The sequence below is a fragment of the Cottoperca gobio genome, chromosome 22 (genome assembly GCF_900634415.1).
Source record: "Cottoperca gobio chromosome 22, fCotGob3.1, whole genome shotgun sequence".
Taxonomy (NCBI): Eukaryota; Metazoa; Chordata; class Actinopteri; order Perciformes; family Bovichtidae; genus Cottoperca; species Cottoperca gobio.
Window position 1 is genome coordinate 16,394,314 of NC_041376.1, and position 18,404 is coordinate 16,412,717.

The following is an 18,404-nucleotide window of genomic DNA, read 5'->3' on the forward strand; positions in this document are numbered from 1 at the left end:
ATTCTGCTGAAACCCTGAGAGCCTGTCAATAAACATTGCTGTTTTATAATCTACACGTGGAGTTGATCATCTGTGTTTACTGGGCACTGATGTTAACCGGGGGCTATATATATATATATATATATATATATAGATATATATATAGATAGATAGATAGATAGATAGATAGATAGATAGATAGATAGATAGATAGATAGATAGATAGATAGATAGATAGATAGATAGATAGATATATATATATATATATATATATATATATAGATAGATATATATATGATATATATCGATATATATATATATATATATCTATATATATATATATCTATATATATATATATATATATATATATATATATATATATATATATATATATATATATATATGTATAGATATATAGATATATCTATCTATCTATCTATATCTATCTATCTATCTATCTATCTATATATAGATATAGATATAGATAGATACTTTATTCTTCCCAAGGGAAATGTATGCATCCAGTAGCTTAAAAGACATTATATAATTATTTAACATTACACATCTCTCCCCATCCCTCCATTAAAAAGTATGTAAAAATAAAAATAAGCGATAAAGGCTGTACATTATAAATACAACAGTAAAAATACAGTAGTCCATGTAACGTTACGTTAGTTTGTTTATTGGACTAAATCCAAAGATGTGGATGGTTTTCTCGTTTCTGCCACTAACGAGAATTGTAATACAATAAACAAACAGTAAAACAGACACGGTACATGGCTGTAATAATTAGAAGGCAGTTGTACTTCTTCTCTCTGTACTGAGGGCAGACTGGAGCTACACTGACTCACTATCACCTCTAGAGGAACAAGTGGTATTACAATACTGGACGGAGCGCAGCTAGCTGTTAGCATGCTAACTTCAGTAAATATCTCTGCAACACATAGACGGTCTTTGACACAACGTCAACACTGTTACCTCTTCACATTATGGTGATAATGTTAGTTCATTGTTCATTTTTAAGTTTAAATTATGTCATATCTTACACATTGAACCTTTAAGCTTCTGTCCATGCGCCAAATGTAAGCATTGAAAAGTTTTAACTGGCAAATATAATTATCTTCATGATTCCATTTCCTGTGTAAATAAATGTACTAGTAAGGTGATCCACTAGTCTCGAGAGGCATTCCCCTGTCCCGCAATACCATGGCACATCTGTCAGAAAACCCCTGGATGTGACTCGGAGTTTCCCGTGAATTTATATAAGCCCCCGCGAGCTTTGTCCCATTTCAGCTGAGCAAACCACAGGAGATGAAGGGGGCAGAGGGCACCGCTAGATGTGCTTCAACTGCCAATGGGAAGTGTCAGTCCCTCTCACATGACGAGGAATAACAAATAGTCACTTGACAAGCTGGTGGCTGAAGCAAACTTACTTCCCCGGCTGTCCATAGAGAATTATGCACGTCATGAGAAATAATAGCCTCCTGGGAACCAAATTTATCTCATCTAGTGCTTGAAGACATTTTTGACAAGAGTATCTTACATATTTCATCACATTTCTCTGGTAATGCAGAGTAGTACCAACATCAAGTCATAAATAGCAAAGGTTTGACATTATTTACTTTCATTCTGAAAAGCTGAACATCAGCTCATTATTTATGTCACAGGCAGCGCATCAGCAGAGAGGTGAAGTTTTATTATATAATTCAACATTTTTGTCATTTTACATAAACTCACAGTTTCACTTTTCATTCAAAATTGTTCATGCCCAATTTATTTCCTGTTTTCTACAGCTGCAAAACTGTTGCCAAAAGTAATGTCCTGCACTTTCAAAAGTGTTTATGGGCACACACACACACACACACACACACACACACACACACACACACACACACACACACACACACACACACACACACACACACACACAGGTTTGTCCATGTTAAAGTGAAATCTTCAGAGATGGCCCTTGACACTTGACGTTGGACCATCTTGGGGACACAAAAATTACATTGATTTTACACTCCAACCCCCACTGTGACCACACTCTCCTTTTCACTGTTTGTCACCACCACGTCTGCCTGAAAGAAGCGAGAGAAGTTTGATTTAAAAACATAGAAATATAAATGTATCTAAAATGTGACCACAACCTGTGATACCAGATATAATTGTGTGAGGTGTTAGACTGTATTTATAAAGTGATGACTCCTTCCCTCTGGAATGAGCTCCTCTTATTAATAGTGTATACATTCCTCTCACTCATCATTTTATTTCATTCAAACATTGAGTGCAATGGCTGGTTATTAGATGGGGTGGTCACACAAAACGACAGAAATACATTTGACCAGCGATGGCTTAATTTAAGAAGTAATTTATTCCATAAAAACAGAATCAATTACTGACATAAAAATGACCTGTATCTTAATTTATTGTACAGCAATAATTCATTAATTAATAAATAATAATTGTTATACCATAATCAAAGTGTCAGGAAAGGATTATAATTTCCGTTTTCTACATTATAGCTATCCTAGCGGCATAGCAGGGAGTTTAATGTAGGCAGGTTGGTACTGTAGGTTTAATTTGTCCAGTACTTTATTAGCAACCTGTGAAACTAATGACCTTCCTCTCCTGGCATGTGCACACCAAGAACTCAAAAGGGGCTTGTGCCCCTGCTGTTGGGCCTCTCAGAGAGAAATGCCCTTTTTATGTTGTTTTATTAATAAATGTTTTAATAAATAGATACAGAACCGATAAATGGACTGAATCTAAATATCTGATCAAGCACTGTATAGGCACTGAGCCTTTCTTTGGTGAAGAACACATATAGGAAATTGCACACATAGGCACACTTTAGCAGAGGTGGTGAAGTTAACATTGGAGATTTATGCCTGATCAGAAGTGTTTTCTGTTAGTTTCGGTTTCTACCGCTGATCATAAGCAGTGCACGGCCACTTTCCTAAACTTTGTCTCATGCAAAGAGTCCGAAACCGTTCTGGGTCTGTCAGACGGTCTGAAGGGGATAGCCTACTACTATTATCAGCAGAGCATTAAACTAATGCCCAGCAGACTAGGTTCCTTGAAATTCCTCTTGAAATATTATGACTTCATTCTAGAAATGTCAGAGAACACAGATATGTTTTAAACGAGCAGAACGTTTTGAACATGAGCAGAGATCTTGCTGAAACACATTAGAGCTATTAAAGTAAGGGATTTATAATTTATTCACATTTAAAAAGGTTATTTTCCCAAACAAAAGAGGAGGAACCACACTTAGTTCCCTTTTCTTTTAGAAAATTATGTATTATTGTGGCCGGAGCGTAAATGGAGGCAGAATGATTCTCTGAACACGTTAGCTAACCATGGCTAGCAAGCTTTGCTGAAAAAACCTGACCGAACGCTGACTCAATGGTCCAACATTTACATACCTGATAGAGCAACCAAGCGTGCAAAGTAAAGACAAACTGAGGGCATATAAATCTTTGGATGCCTGTAAATATCCTACAGAAAAGATGGAGAATCTGACAATATCGCCGATCGCGTTTCAGAGATGAAAAAAAAAGACTCACAGCTGCAGTAGCGGTTATCAGAAGGCTTAAGTGTTAACATTTTCTCTGCATCTCTCTAATAGTTAAACCTATTAGCAACATTTAAACGGCAGCCCTCTGCAGCAGCGGTGCATGAGCCATGACGGCTAACGTTAGCAGAAGGCTAAGCTATTTGCAACCTTTGCTCTCTATCTCTTTAATGCTTTGCCAATATTGTAGCTAGCTAGAGCCTCAAATCAATTTGTCGTCTCAAATGAATGCGATAACAATTCAAGTTTGAGCCAGCACAATGACGTTTCCAATGCCTTATCTCAGCATAGGCTACTACTCTGGGGTGATTCGTGTTTGCCTTCAGTTTTTCCTTTGTTTTTGGATACATAAATTCCAGGTAATGTAATGTTTGCATTGAACTGAGGAAGATTCTCTAAATTGTATTCTACAGTAGGCTATTATTAATTAATTTGGAACCACCAGATATCAATATTGTTCAGATTTGAAATGTGCAAAATGTCCTAAGGATTGGAACAATGCCCAGTTCAAATAAATAATGTTTAACAACTATTTTGATTTGCGTGCAACCTTATGAGACAGTCACACCACAATACCCAAGGCCATTTCATCCAAATAAGACCAGCTGCCACAATGCAGAAGGTCAAGTTACACAGTGACCAGAATGAAAAGATTCTCTCGAGCTGCCAGAGGACAGCTCCAGCTACATGTCACTCTTTTGACGTGCATGTGAGGGTGTGTGAGTGGGGGCGGGGGGGTTCAATAACCTTCCAAGCTCTTGCTGTGGCTTTCTATTAGTCCTGCTCATCGCCTACAGACAAGGTCTATGGTTATCTCTACATGAATTTGATTCTTAGTATCAGTGCCTTGCAGTAATGCTGATTGAAACCACTTTTACCAAGCCTCAATTGCCTCCATTTTTAGCATAAACCGCTGAAGCATGATAGAAATTTACAAGCTAAGCAAGAAAGCACTAAATAGAATGCAGACCTAGGCCTAGGTCTAATCATCTCTTCAGCTGTTACTATCACAGACAGAACATAATATTTATACAGGGATAGCTGAAGTTTGGCTGATGGTGGTATTAAAGGAAAAGTCAGTTTCTTCTTGTTCGGACGCTGAAAGTGCACAGAATTTTGCTCATTTAAAATGACGGGATTAGGGATGAATACTTATAAATTACATTACAGTTAATTTTGCTGACGCTTTTGTCCAAAGCGACTTACAATAAGTGCAAACAGTCATGAGGATACAACTCCGAACAGCAAGAATCTTGCAAGTACATTAGCTTCAAATAGGTGAAATCTTTTAAGTGCAGAACAATAGCTTAAAATAAGACAAACCAAGTGCAACATACAGAAACAATAGAATACAAATCAAACCATTAGCTACAAATAAGCCAAACCAAGGTAAGTGCAACATACATTTTTTAAATTGAAATAAGGTGTGAGGAGGTACACTCATTTAGTCAGATGATGGTCACCAAAATACACACATTTACTGTAATCCACATGGTAGTGTGAAGTTTCACATCAATTCTTATACCAATCACTGCAGATATACACACGGCCAAATGCATAGAGGTGTTAACCTGTGCTCCTTGTTGGGGGAAATTTCATTTCCATCACTTTGTCAGACTAATGAAAAAATTATTATGGCTGTATCATGATTTTAGATTCATTCCATGATACCTATATTGACCACCTCTGTGGTAGTTTCAGTAGGTTTTCAAACATTTCAAACAGACCAACTGACCATTCAGTTAACCCTTAAAAGCGTTTTGAATTCATGAACGGTCCAGTTTGGAGTGACTTTTTACAAATGCACCCTTATCTGTAACCTAGTGTTACTTCCAAGTCCAAGGAGCACATCAGCATACATTATTTCTTGGAGTTAGAGGTTATGTAAAAAGAAACAGCATTCAGGACTAGCACATCCACTGTGCATTATTCTATTAGCGCCATTAGCTTAGTGCAACATTAGCATCCCTGTCCTGTTCTTTATGGTATTGACCCCAATCAACTTTACCTGATATAGAGATACCATTGCCAAAAACATAGCCCTTTTCTTAAAAACCTTTTCTCTTGTAATGTTATAAGTAAAAACATACTATTCTCCAAACAAAGGTTAGAATTAAATATTTCCTGTTTTTCTACAGTCGCTAAAACGTTGCCAAAAGTGGCTATAGGTGTCACAGTCTTGATTTTTGTATATCCTGTTTTATTTTGAAGTGTTCACTCCCCCTTATGTCATGTCTAGTTGTACTTCCTGTCTGTGTGTTTTCCCTGTGATTGTTGATTTGTTCCTCCTGTGTCCGTTCACCTTGCCCTTGTGTTTTAGCTTCTCTCCCCAGCTGTGTCTCGTTCCCCTCGTTTAGTGTCTGTGTGTATATATCCCTGTCTTTCCCAGTGTTCCTTGTCAGATCGTCATCTAAGTGTCAACCTTGCAGATGTCTCCTTGTGCTTCCTCGTGTCATCATGGTTTGTCTTTTCAGTTTACTGTTTACCTTTTATTATTTTGTAAGCTTTTTGGAATAAAGCCCTCTTTTTATTAATCTCCTCGTCTGCCGTCTTGCATTTGTGTCCTCACCTTTTCGCTACCGTGACACCACACACACACACACACACACACACACACACACACACACACGTTTGTCCATGTTAAAGTGAAAACTTTAGTCGCCCTTGACATGTGAAGTTAGCCCATCTTGGTGACACAAAAATGACATGCACTCCAAACCACACTGTGACCACACTCTCCTTTTAGTTTTTCCTCTTTACATACTAGGATTATAACTCGGCATTGCCATACAAGAACAATGCTGTTTCTTTATGTCCATGTCTTCTACCGACAAGTTAGTTTAATTAGTTGGCTAGCTACAACAATTCAAATTTGACAATCAATTTGGTCAGGCAAATCGACAGCCGCCGGCTAGAATAGCCTTCTTTTGTTTGCCTCTGATGTCTGAAATGAAAGCCTCATTGTTTAAAAAGATTCAAGTGGTAAATCTATCACCATTGTTATTACTAACTGCATATGTGCAGTGCGACAACAGGGTAGGCATAGCAACAGTAACTAAGGGGGACAGGGCATAGCAAAACATTTTCATATGCGAAACATTCATAAAAAAAAAGGAACTCACAGTGACAGCCAAGCTCCCCCAGGAAGAGTGCCAGGCTTTGAAGCCAATTATTTGTCGTGGCCAAACCGTGGAATTACAACTTCCGCGTCAGTCACGCGATGCCATGGGCCCAAACAGACATTTTCCTATTGACTTACATTGGGAAGGAGATGTCTCTAAATCAGTGTATAATTGTTTTATTTTAGGTAAATCATCTTCCATGTACTTGAAGAGCCCTTATTTAAAGTGGTGGTGGCGGCGGCCTAGTGGTCTAGTGCTACGCTTTCTAACAAAACACTAGAAGGTCGGGAGTTCAATACCAGGCTGCAACCATTGTACCCCTGAGCAAGGTACTTGAGTTGCTCCAGGGAGACTATCCCTGTACTTAGTTCAATATAACTCTGGATAAGAGTGTCTGCTAAATGACCTGTAATGTAATGTTAAATAATTTGTTCCTTTATCCAGTTCTCTTTATATGGTGACCACAGCATGTCAACTGGATTTGTGTCAAATACATGTGTACAAAACAGGCCTTAACAAGAAAGTCGGATCCTTTATGAAAGAACGAGGAAGAAAATGGGGGGGGGTCTGCGTGATATTCTCCTACAGGAGATGTGACAGAAGACAGATGAGAGAGATGTGGAGATAGAGTGTAAATAAATCCCACAGAGACTCGTATAGATGTAGATAATTTAGATACGTAGTGTACCAGTGAGTTTTGTTTTTGCTGAACTTGAGTTATGAAAATACCGTTTAGAACTGTCATCTCAATTCTCTCACAGGCGGACACGACGGGCAGATGTTGTCATTCAGGAAAACAGAAAATTGGATTTTTGCTTATACAAACATTTCTCAGAGGCAGAACTGTCAGGTGTCCGAAATTGGTTCAGTTAAACCTCGCTGGGCAGAAGACCAGTTTTTAAGTCAGCCAGTTAGATGTCAAAGAAATACTCAAACAAAAATGATATATATTATATATATATATATATATATATATATATAACGTTATATTGTCACTCATTCAGAGCCTTCCACAGTCTTTATCAGTAGGCAATAGCTCTGTGGTTCCCAAACTATTCTGTCAGATGTAGCCAGTCATGTGAGCCCTTCATCGACACCACCTGTCGTGCTCCTGATGTGTTCTCTCGACTTCACTTCAGACCCAATGCTTTCCAGTCCCCCAACAAAGTTTATATTGTTGTTTATATTTGTTTTATTTCCACTTCCAAAACTATGGCGAATTAGCTCTTTAGCACACTTTCAATAGCAACTGGCTCAGGTTGGTGGGAGATGAGCCTTATGCACTCGCTGGATAAAGTGGACAATAAATACTAAAGGGAAGCCTCACACTAATTTGTAATTATATTTTTATGATTATTTCCTGGTATTTGCCTGATATAATCTTTTATAAAATTATAATTTCTGCATTTTTCTTTTAATTAGCTGAGTCACTTGCAGGCTGTTCTCGTTCACTGTTCGTCTTCGACAGTCTGTCCTTGAATTGAACGTCTTCTGTTCCGTTTTGCTGAAAGCTTCTCGAGCTGCCAAATATGAATCACCTGTCTCGACATGACTCATTGAGGAAGCAATGTGAGGAAAAAAATGCAAAATAGTATTTTTCCACCACTGTAGGAAATAATTTGGGGATCTATAAAAGCCACATTGCTGTTTTAGAGCTACACAGTGTTTAGGAGCTGGTTTGCTCTTTAAAGCAAAAGTGCAACTGGAGTGTATTTTTTGTCCCACCTTCCTCGCTCCCCGTTGGTCACATTCTCACCTCAACACTTGTCACTCGTCTTGATGAGCTGTCTGCAATAAGATAGCATCCCGCCTCAGGCTGAGATATCCAGAATCCATAAAATCAAAACAGAGAAGGAGAAACAGATGGCGAATACAGCCAATGTGCAATAAAAAAACAATGATGGTGTTTGTCGTATTTTGGGTAAATCCTATCTTCTGCTCATTTAGCCTCACTCTTCTTTTTGTTTACTGCCGTTTTCCTCTATCGTTGTTGTTCTGACGTCCCTATACAGCTCGACACTGCATTATGTAGTGTCGAGTGCTAACGTCGAGTAGTTTACAGCCCAGAACTTTCCAACGAAGTACATAACCTAAGGCATATATACTTAAAATCTAATTGAAACTTTTGTCTGGAAAATGTTGCAAATAGAGTTAAAATATGACTTGAGTAATTAACTTATTTTCTTCCAGAGCCAGTAAAACGTCAGAACAATTAAAGCTCAGGGCCAGTATGTATAAAACAGACTTAGAATTAAACATTTCTTAGTAAACGTAGGCCTGTGGAGCTTTCTCTGAAGAGGCTAAAGTCTAAGTGTGATTTATAAGGGTTGTAAAATAAGGATCTGAGGCCACATGTCTTGAACACTCGGGTGAAGAGAGGGGTGGAGCTGTCAACTGATCACTATCTGGTAGTGAGTTGGATCAAGGGGTGGGGGAAGACTCTGGAAAGACCTGGTAAGCCCAAACGGGTAGTGCGGGTGAACTGGGAACGTCTGGAGGAAGCCCCTGTCCTGGAGATCTTCAACTCGCACCTCCGGCGGAGCTTTTCAGACATCCCTGTGGAGGTTGGGGGCATTGAACCTGAGTGGGCGATGTTCAAAACCTCTATTGCTGAAGCTGCGGTGATGAGCTGTGGTCTCAAGGTCTTAGGCGCTTCAAGGGGCGGTAACCCTTGAACACCGTGGTGGACAACGGTGGTCAGGGAAGCCGTCCGACTGAAGAAGGAGTCCTTCCGGAAACAGTTGCAGGGTACCAAAGGACTAAAAGGGCAGCAGCTTCTGCCGTGGCAGAGGCAAAGCAGCGGGTGTGGGAGAAGTTCGGAGAAGCTATGGAGAAGGACTTTCGGTTGGCACCAAGGTGCTTCTGGAAAACCATCCGGCACCTCAGGAGGGGGAAGCGGGGAACCATCCAAGCTGTATACAGCAAGGGTGGGACCCTGCTAACTTTGAGGCTGTCAAGCGATTAAAAAAAAATCTAATTAATTACAAGCTTTGTGATTAATTAATCTAAATTAATCGCATATAGCAATATTTGCTGTGAGAAGCATTTCAAAATATTCAAATGGATTTTGGAAGATGAGAGAATCAATGAGTAGGCATTATACATTTAGAGGTCAACATGTTTTTTATTTCAATACTATTTCTCCAATATCTTGTTTGCTACAATTATCTTAAACAACACAGACCATCAGTTTGAGCTAAGAGCGCGATTAATATGCGTTAATTATTTTGTCGCGCTAATTCGACAGCCCTAATATATATATATATATTTTTTTTTTTAACAGAAAATATTAACAATTTAAAATCTATAATAGTTCATATCATAACTTTTAATAACTTTTAATCTGACAAATCTGCAAATATGCTAAACACATGTTTAATATCTTTCTAATACATTTCTCTTATGTTGTTATTTCACATCACAGACTATAGAAATGTAAAAAATAGGCTCCAAAAATGACTTCAAGGGACATACACGATGGGGCCCCGATATATCCTCGATCTTGTAAGGCAGGGGTATTCAACTAAAATTCTAAGAGGTCCAGTTAGAGAACATTTTTGCGAGCCAAGGTCCGGAGCATCATAATGTCTAACTTGCGTTATGAATTAGTGTGATATATATTGAAGTAGCCTAGTAGCTGTATCAACGTCTGCACGTCATCAACAACTGACTGTCAAATCTAATAAAGAAAGTACAATTCAAAAACATTTTGGCAATATTTATTGTCACTTAACATTGACCTATACAGATATATATAATACTGTAGATATGAATAGTGTTCTTCTCAGGCTGTATTTAAAAATAAAATTGCTTTTGAAAAATTGCTTAATCGTAGAAAAATAAAATAAAGTGTAGCAGCAGCTTGAGTTTCCCTTTTTCTTTAACTGTTTCACATCTTGATTTGAGTCTCAACCAATGTTAGAATAAATCAGTCTCAACACATTTTAACAATTGAACAGTTAAACTGTTCTCTGTGGCTGATGATGCTGACAGGTGGCCTATTTGCTTTATTTTGTCACTACTCAAAATCATATTGGGCTTATTTTCTGTGCCCTCAGTTCAGACTTGAGTGGGTATGTTTGGTCAAAAACGTTGTGCTTTGCCTCATAGTGGCGTTTCACATCACCACTTTAATGAGCACCACGGTCTCTGAGCATATGAGACGCTGGTGTTGTGCTCCCAGTGGGAAGGATGAACATGAATGAGTCCATTCTGGGTTGAAAGCTCTGATGACTTATCTCTTCTTGGAGAGCGCCATGAGTAGTTGTTGTTCTCTCCCTGTCTGCCGCTCACTCGTCTCTTCTTCAGTGTTTCTCTCCCTTTCTCCGTCTTCTCTCTCTGTATCGCTAACTCGTCTTTCCGTCTGTCACTCGCCTCTCATCTGTCTGTATTATTCAGAGTCGCAATGTTTGCCGGTTGGAATGCACATATGTGATTGGCTGCGTAGTATCACGTGGGATGGCTTAACTCGCATGTAATTGGTCTGTGAGTTTCCTGAACCTCTAAACCAGTGCCGTAAAAACAAGTGCGGTGATTCTCTAGTTCACTCCTCTCCTTTCCTCCCCTCTGTGTGTGTGTAGGTGTGTACGAAGCGCCGCCCTTCGTGATACAGAGCTGAGTGAATGTGAATGCGCAAAGTTAAAAAAATAAAATAAAATGCGCCGTTAAAATAGAAGTACCGGTCCGCACTCGGACCGTGGTCCGCCTGTTAGTGACCCCTGTTGTAAGGGGTCCTTAGCTGAGAATCACTTCTATATAATGTTTTTGTTTCTGTTTTTCCAAAACAAAGATTGAAGGTGTGTTAAAGACTCTGGAAGAAACTATAAATATATACTCATGTAGAATTGTTTAAATCAGTTATTTCTATGTTTTTATTATTCATTGTCTTTTCAAACTCACATTTCGTGGTGCATTGAGACGGACATTTAATCTTTAATCATCTTATACTCATACATTATCACGCCATTTTTACCATTTTGACGCATTTAAGGCAAACATTTTACTTTGAGCAGCTTTATGCATACAGGACCAGGACAGGAAGTGGTGACAGTAGCAGAGCCTGACTAGTGTTTTCTCTCAATATTCAGCTTTCTCTATTTATCCCTAACTGTTTCTTTCATGTAGGCCCAGAACATATGCTCAAGTCAAATACAATTAGAATGGAACTAGTTTTGCAAATAAGTCCCATTGAAACGTCGCCCAAATTAGACTCCAGCTTTGGTGACTGTCTTTCATATTACATTAATAGTGGTGCAGTACGGTGAAGCGATGGCATAAACTGCTGATTAGAATGGTTTCTTTCCACATGAGCGCGGCAGGAAGCACGGCTGGCAGTTTTCTAATCGCTCTGTGCACCGTCGCGTGGGATTACGGGGATGAACTATTTGCTCCGGATGAAAATTGAGGTAAATCAATTTTTCCATTTTCTTTTAGGACTTCACTTCTATCTTGTGTCAAGCTAATGACAGCACGAGCCACTGGGACAGGAGTCGTTCATCAAAGGCGTTTAAAAGCAGTCGCCGAGCCGGCTCCTCTCTCTCTCCGCTCATTAGTTCAAACAAAATTACTTCTGAGGAGAGCTGCTTGAAGCCATCATGCTCTGCGTGTACAGGGGAGTGGGAGATATATGAATGAATAGCATAAAAGCAGTAGTCTCCTGGTTTGACATAACTATGATCTTTTTCATGATAGGCTCAAAGCAAACTAAATTCAATTTTGCCAGTGTGGATGTGCCAGATGAGTATTCGAGGGATCGAGCCCGGGGTAGATGCTTATTGTCGGCCAGTCTGAACTTCGGAGTTCTTCCCAGAGCTTTCATCAAACCTGGGCCCATGTACATTTAATGGGGCTTTGACTTTATTGAGGTCACACAATTTTCATGGGAGCATTGGCACTAATGATGGGCACACTGTAGCGTTGCTACTGTAAACGAAGCGGCACGAGCACATACCGTACGGCACTGCACTAGTATGGTAAAAGACAGTCATAGATGTATCTTACACGACATTGGAAGATTTATAGACAGGCAGCAGTAATTCAAGCTATATTCTATGACACACTAGTGTGATACTTCCAGTTTTCTTTTTAAGGACGATAACAGCAGCATTTGGAATAAGCAGAAGTTGCCTGATGGGCTTTTTTTGGATACTTGAGAAAAGGCTGTTACAGTATTCTGCCTCAACACAAATCCTCTTGTTCTAGCAATGTTTTAAAGATGCTAATGTGTTATTGATTTGAAGAAACTCACCATTCTTGGTCCTTTAGCTTCTCACATTTTTTTTGTCTTGTTGATGTCTTGTTGATTTTTTGACAGCTCCTTTAAATTTGATAAACAAATCAGTTCAGTTTCAAACAAGCTTTTGTCAGTTCAGACCTTTAGCCGAGGTAAAGGCCTACGTCTCTCCCATAGATCTCCAGAGAGTTAATCATGCCTTTATTACCTATCTGGAAAAAGAATTGTATTGGCCTCCCTCCATGACCTACCTGTGCGTTTCAGTATTGATTTAAAGATTTTATTCCTTGTTTTCAAGTTTTTAAGAGGGTAGGCGTTCAGTAGAACTGTAGAATTATAAATTCATGAAGGTTTTGTAGCTACTTTATTGGCTTTAGGCTAGACCTCAGCACTGAGCCTGTAAACCGAGTTTGACAAGCCCCCATGTAGAGCAGCAGGAGCGGGAATAAGCCTCTCACTGCTCATTCCTTCCTTTACTGCCTGAAACCTTCTGGATCACAACAACAGCAAGTACAACATGAAGGAGCTGATATGGAGATCAGCTCCCAGGGAGGTTAAATGGTGGGTAACCACATCTACGGCTGTGCATTTGTGGGGGTCGGTGCACATTTTTACTTTAAAAGGAGAAAATCCTCATGGAAGCTAAACTGTAGGATACTATTTCTAACGTCTGGTAAAGTTTTGCCAGTTTTTCTCAGTAATATTAAAACATGAACCGAGTCTCTGAGGACGGTATGATGCAGTCAGCCATGTCAGGAGACAAAACCTGAACTGAAAGTGACAGAGAGGCAGACTGTGTGTACTTAAATAAACTGTTTAAGGGTTTACACTCCAATGAGCTTACTTTAATATCAGTAAACACTAGAGCTTTGGAATCAATAAATGGATCTCTAACTCTGGAAATTGACTTGGATGCATTGAAGTCAGGCCTCTTCAAATGTTCTTGTTAGTGCTCCAAGATAAACAGCATATGTAAGTCCTTCCCACATTCGTTAATGTGATCTGATCCAAGTGGCTCACTTGTCACAGAAACTCCAAATAAGGGATTTGAATTATGAGAAACAGGTTTTTAAAAACCCCTCATCAAGCACAACTTATAAAATGACATACTATGAATAACACGGCCATTGTTCTTGAACCCTTTTGATAACACTCGTCATTTTTTATCTCCCCTGAAGAATAACTCTTAGGAATGTACTGTTAAAACATCAGAGTTAGTTCAAGTGATACTGAAGCAGCTTTACAGTGGCACAAATATGGTAAACATTTATGTTTTTTCTCTGCTTTATGTATTATGAGGTAGTGGGCAGGGCATTTAACTGCAGAGACAACCAGGCTAATATTAATGTTTCTAGCCAGGCTTATATCAGAGACTTCACAAACACAAACTGCTGTTTGCAACAGTGTTTATAAATGCCAGCTGGCGATATACATCTATATTAAAGCGTCAAACGGCAGAAAAAATGAAAAATATAATGACTTCATCGGCTTTCCATAGGCTTTTAAAAACATATTTGCACCAATTTTAGAGTATCTGTGGGACGCGTGGCTAGAGATTCAAAGATTTAAAAAGTGATTTGTTTACACCATGCCACCAATCACACACAACATAAAAGCAAAAAGAAAACAACAAACAATGCAATAGCTAACTTGGCTGAACTGAGGAAAACTCAACTTAAGTGACCTTTAACAGGGAAATGTTGAAGTTAACTGTAAGAAAACACACTGCTACACACAAAGAACCCTCTCACACACTTTGGCACACTTTCATTGGCAGTAACTAAACAGCACTTTTTATTTATTTCACCGTTATAATTAGTATGCACTGCTGTTACTGTGATAACAGGATCTTTAAAATTCACCACTGAGTGTTGAGGCTTTGTGCTTTAAAATTATGTTTTACGTTTGCCAATAAGTGACCAAACCCTTTTCAGGCCTCTATTCAGACTCACTGCTTGTCAAGGGGTTCTAAATTAAATTAATTGTGTAAGCTGAATAGATACTCGGTGCAAGTTCTACCAAATGCATGAAGAAATCCCTAATTTTCATGGCCTTCATGGGAAAACTGCCAATTTGATAGGTGGTTATAGTCAATGTTTTGGCTCTTTAGTTTGGCATAACAGATCATCTCTCTTCCCTCAATGTGTATTTGTGCGATGCAAACAGGTGCTCTTGAATATGCATAATGACTGAACTAAACAGCAGAACCTTCCTCACCGCCTGACTTGTCAGTCAGTGACAGGTGCAGTCACCGCCGCTATTTTCCCAAAAGCAAAATTAGGTACCGTGTGTGCACAAATTGAACACAGAGTAATTTTTTTGTGCAGCTTTAACTGACCTTAAGGCTCTGAAATTCAGTATGAAATTATCACAAATCCATTTGAAGTGGTAGGTAGGCTCCGTTCTGAGGTATCTGCAGTGGAAACCGTAGCGGCTGCCTCTGCAAAATGACTCCTGGAGTTATTATCAATTACTGAGGTTATTCTGAGCTTTTTTTTTACTTTGTACAAAATATAAAGAATTCACACAACAAATAAAGCCAGCATATGTTAAACACAGAGAATCACCCTGATCATTAATTTAGTTGCTGACTCACTCAAAACTAATGTCTGGTAATTGTCAGTATTATTAAAATATGAACCCAGTCTCTGAGGACGCTATAATGCAGTCAGCCATGAGACAAAACCAGAACTGACAGTGACAGGGAGGCAGACTGATCGCACTGGTTCCCTTGACAAAAAGCCAATGGTATGTTATCATTGGATTATGGCAGAAAAATAAGATCTGTGGCAAACAAAAGTTTATGATGCTTTAACATTTAGTTCAGAAACATTATCACAAATGAACACCATGATTTTTGAAACATAAACGAAATCGCCAGAAGTAAATAGCTAACTGTGGTGGAAGTTCAACGTGAACATCCCGGTCACACACACGCACACGCACACGCACACGCACGCACACACAAAAGGAATGTGGGGGTGCCAGGCACACATAGTTCTGTGAATATTCTTCCCATGGCACTTCAAACTTTCTTCACAGTCAACATATCAAAATATCAGGCATTCTCACAGACTTGAAGTTGCAAGTATATATAGTATGCAAGATCAAGTACAACTCTCTCACAGATGAAAAACAACAGTTTCACAGACAGAGAACAAATGACAAAGAAGTAAAGTTATCCTGTAAATTTACTGCGAGGCCTCACAGTGCAAATTCACTACAGGGTCATAACATTCTAGCTCTAAACATACAAACTCAAGGCTTACCATGAGTGGTTATGGTATATTATATATGGTATATATATGGTATATATGGTTATTCAATAATTGAAATTCTAAGGTGAAAAACACGGACAACACCAAATGTCATTGCTGCGCCACAAATTGAACATCATACTGTATTTAAGAAGACTTAAAAACTAGGGATAAACTCAATCAGAAAAAAGGTAACTTAGCTTATAAATCAAGTTAGAAGTCATTTTCTCATATACTTCTATATAATCTGTACTATAAAGGCCAGCTATTTTCCATGATCAGACTTGAATTATGTTTAGGCTGTAGTGAAGTGGCCCCTACTGGGCATTTATAATTAAGAAAGCTTATATCACCAAAATTAAGATAACTTTTCAGTCGGGACTTTCGTGATGTAGTGTGCTGCTGCTTCCTGCATTTTGCCGTGGTTCCCCCTTGTTTAGCGCCTCTACTTTACACACTGTTGTCGCATATTCATGTTTAGTTTATGAGTATTCTAATGACTGTTGAGTGTATTCTATTAGGCTATTATTATTATTATTATTATTATTATTATTATTATTATTATTATTATTATTATTATTAATAATAATAATAATAATAATAATAATAATAATAATAATTATTATTAATAATAATAATAATAATAATAATAATAATATTAATAATATTAATAAAGCTTTATCACCAATCCTGTTTGTGACTTTCATGGATGGGATGAGGATCAGCACCTCAAAATCTGAGGCCATGGCACTCAGCAGGAAACCGTTGGATTGCCTACTCCGGGAACGCCTCGGGATCCCCCAGTTGGAGCTGGAGGATGTGGCCCGGAGAAGGGAAGATTGGGGTTCCTTACTGGAGCTGCTGCCCCCGCGACCCGACCGATAAGCGGTAGACGATGGATGGATGGATGGATGGATGGATGGATGGATGGATGGATGATTATTACTATTAGCATAGCATGATTTTATTATGCACAAGCTAACTAGCCTTGCTAAGCTGGTTCAATTATAACTATAGTGGTAGCTAAATTATTTTTCTTTAGCTATTATGATGACCTAAGTTGATCATATTATAGATTTATCTTGCCTTTGAGTTTATTGGAGATATCTATATAGGAGTCATGGATATTGCAAGCGTCTCTGTACTGGCAGTTACTTTATGTTGCTAGGCCTTTTTTACACATTTGCATTCTTTATAAGTCACCAATTAAGATCTTGTAATTATTTCTCATTCCCTCTGTAGAAACCACTTGTAATGAAAAGAGAAGAGGACTGTAGCTTTTCATAACTTGGTTCATTAAACTGCTGCTAGAAGTGGACATGTCTCATTGTGTTCTCACCAGACATGCTGTAGTGGTTGTCAGCATCTGTGACTATTTATGAACTATTACAGGGGTCATCAATGTTTTTCAGGCCATGGACCCCTTGGGACCCGTTTTACATATGTATAAACTTGAGTTGCATATTAAACTGTGCCTAAAAAAACGTGTAAGGCGGCCTAAAGTACTCTAAGCTAATACAATAATAATAATAATAATTAGCCGTAGCTAATTAGTTGCCGTTTCATATTATTTACATAACAGGTCATTTAGCAGACACTTTTATCCAGAGCAACTTACAGTGATTGTCTCCCTGGAGCAACTCAGGGTTAAGTACTTTGGTCAGGGGTACAATGGTGGCAGCCCTGCTATTGAACTCACAACCATCTGGTGTTCTGTTTGGAAGCCTTACCACGAGACCATTAGGCCATCAACACCCATGTATATGTGCCGCACACTGATTTAGGGTTTGGTTAGCTAGCTCACAGGAAAGCACGAAGATTCATGGGTAACAGTGAGAGTATCATCGATGTTGTGTAAATTAAACAAGTTGTAATATGAATAGTTGAATAGGATGACTTATATTTTCTAATAATATGTTGTATTCATGTTACTGTTATTTGTATTTTCAGACATATTTAAATTTTTTCAAAAATATTACAATATTTCGGCGGTCCTCGTGCAGTAACTCTGTGGACCCTCCAGGTGTCAAAGACCCCCTGTTGAAGACCAATGCTCTAGAAGTCACACTTCAGAACAATTACACTTGTTTTTGCAACAGGAGGAGTCGCTTCCTTATGGATATTAGAGAAAAAGGCAAGTTTAAGGCAATTCTGCGTTAGCTTCACTCTTCAGGCCCCGCAGGTTGCCTGAAGAGTGAAAACAGCTGCGGTTTATATATCTACCTAGGAAGCAAAT